Source organism: Silurus meridionalis, chromosome 23 (assembly GCF_014805685.1).
Source record: "Silurus meridionalis isolate SWU-2019-XX chromosome 23, ASM1480568v1, whole genome shotgun sequence".
NCBI lineage: Eukaryota > Metazoa > Chordata > Actinopteri > Siluriformes > Siluridae > Silurus > Silurus meridionalis.
Genome location: NC_060906.1, coordinates 25,408,641 through 25,411,721, shown reverse-complemented (window position 1 = coordinate 25,411,721; position 3,081 = coordinate 25,408,641).

Below are 3,081 nucleotides of genomic sequence, written 5' to 3'. Positions count from 1 at the left end.
TTTGACATTCTGAAGCTGAATATGAAAATTCTGAAGCTTCAGAAACTGGGTAACATCATTTCAACATAATTACGACCCCAAACACACCACCAACATGACAACTGCCTTGCTGAGGAAGCTGAAGGTGAAGGTGATGGAGTACAAAGTATGTTTTCAGACCTGAACCATATTGAGCTCCTGGTGTGCATCCTTGAACAGAAGGTGGAGAAGCTCCATGTGTCTAACATTTAGCAGCTCTGTGATGTCATTATGGAGGAGGATCCCAGCAACAACCTGTGCAGCTCTTGTTAAGTTCCATACCAAGGGGGATTGAGGCAGGGCTGGATAACAATGGTGCTCACACACAATATTATATTACTGTTTTGACGTGTTTACTTAGGGTGTACTCACTTTTGTGATATGCAATATATCTAGCAAAGGCCACGCCCCCTTTTACTATAACTCACATAGATGGATACACCTTGTTCTCTTCACTGGGATTGTTGAGATAGGTTGAATTGAGTTCATTCCAAGGATAAATGTGCACGCGTGTGTGTGTGTGTGTGTGTGTGTGTGTGTGAACACATGTGTCAATATTCACTTAATAAGCCGAGGCTTTGACAAAGGAGCTCTTGTTTCACTGAGCAATCAGCTTGTGAGAGGTGAACATGCTCAAGGCAAAATAGTTTCACTGTTACAGGAAGTAGGTATGGACGAGACGTGCTCTGCAATGCTGAGAATTTGGTCTAAAATAACACAACCGCATTAAGACCCATACATGCGCACACACACACACACACACACACACACACACACACACACACACACACACACACACAGGGAATGGCAGGTTGTAATCGGAGCGGGAAGTGAAGACATGCTGCTGAATACGGCTGAGGAATTCCCCGAGGCGCTGCTCTGATAAAATCCCACTTATTACAATTTGCTGAAGCAGTAATGATTGTGTAGGGACGGCGTACTTCACACTTTCATTTATCGCCTGCTGAAATGCCTGACTGCTCTGGATCTCAGGAACTGATCCTGGCCAGTGATCTGGTGCTTTTCCACCACACAGTACAGTTACAAATCCCGAACTAGATTCTTTGTCTGGTTCCCACTACAACACTTTTAAATGCTACAATGGAAAAACATTTAAAATTTAATATCAACAGTGGAGGAGCCCCCAGGCCCAGATCTGCAGACCCTGATCTTCAGGCCATGTTCTTTAGGATTAGGTCTTCAGTTTCAGTTCTTCAGGAACAAATCTTTAAGCCCAGATCTTCAGGTTCAGCTCATCAAGCACAGATGTTCAGGTGCAGATCTTCAAGTTTAGAAATTCAGACTCAGATCTTCAGGTTTAGATTTTCAGCCTCATATCTTTATGTCCAACAGTTAGGACCAGATCTTCAGGCCCAGATTTTTGAGCTCGGATTGTTAAACTCAGATTTCAGGCGCAGACCTTTAGACCCAGAGGTTTAGGTTTAGATTTTTTTGAGCTCACATCTTCAGACTCAGATCTCACATTTACATTTGCGGCATTTAGCAGACGTCATTGTCCATCTTCAAGCCCAGATCATTTTTGCTCAGAAATTATGATTTAGTTTTGTCTTATTAACGTGAGAAAGAGAAGGTCACGGGTTTAAATCCCAGCACCACCCAGCTGCCACTGCTGGGCCCTCGAGCAAGGCCCCTAAACCTCATTTGTTCAAGTCGCTCTGAACATGGGCGTCTGCCAAATGCCATAAATGTATGAATAAAAGAGTCTTTATAGCTGCTATAGTTAAGTGAAAACAGAAACTAACTTAGTTCACAGATCATAAAATGTAACTGTAAACGGATAAAAGTATAACTTGGTGTTTTAAATGTAATTTAAAAATGGGACTTGGAAAAGTAAGAGAAATAAAGCTCTCGGGGGACACACTGTTAGAGGAAACTCATCAACTTCAGGGTAGAAACTCAGTCTCTTCACACCATGAGCTGCTGTTGATTAATTACACACGTCCCCAGTGTTTTTATTCCTTATTTATGATATAGTAATTGGATACTTGTACAAATAGTGCATTTGAAAGTGTGTGTGTGTGTGTGTGTGTGTGTGTGTGTGTGTGTGTGTGTGTGTGAGTGTGTGTGTGTGTGGTTTCAACAATAAAGTAATACTGCTGTCAGAAGTGCTGACAGCTCATTCCACACACACACACACACACACACACACACACACACACACACACACACTGAGAGAGATTTCTGGAATATCAGATCTTAAGAATGTGAGTAATTTTGTCGGTTTCTAGCACAGAAACCTGTTTGAACTCGTCTCTGCTGAAGTTTCACTCTGATTTCACTTCCTCTTTCTCCTTCACTTCACTGGAACAATGGAAGCATCATCTCTCTCTCCATACACGTTCTCACACTAGAGCTGATTTGCCACTGAATATACACTATAGGAACAAAAGCATTGGGACACCTGACTTTTCTAGCCATATGTGGTTCTTCACCAAACTTTTAAGTGTGGAAAATGTGGAAATTTCCCTTTGCTTGAACTTGGAAACCCAAACCCAGTTCCAGCATGACAATGCCCCTGTGCACAAACCCAGCTCCATGAAGATCTGCTTTCCATGGGTTGGAGTGGAAGATCTCCAGCTACCGAGCTCCAGCACCTTTAGGAAGGGAGTTAGAGAAGAACATTTCGAAATAATGAAACTTATCGGTGTTTTGCTGTTGAAATCTTGCTCCACCCACTATTTGATGATATCGTGCAGAGAGGCGGAGCTACAAAACAGACTACATCAGAACATGTTTATTGTGATGATGTAATGTCTATTTCACTGCAAGTCAGCTGAACAAAAGCATTTTAAAGAAACCTCAGTGTGTGTGTGTGTGTGTGTGTGTGTGTGTGTGTGTGTGTGTGTGTGTGGATAATTAGCCGGTGTGTGACTGACCTGGTGATGTTTCCCATCATGCATTGCTGAATCAGCATCTGCCAATCAGCCATAAATAAAGTGTTTTGGGTTCAGAGCTGTAATTATGTGAACAGATATGCACAGAGAGAGCATTTAAAGCCGGTGTGTGGGTTTATGTGTAACATAAAGAAAGTTTCTCCATCAT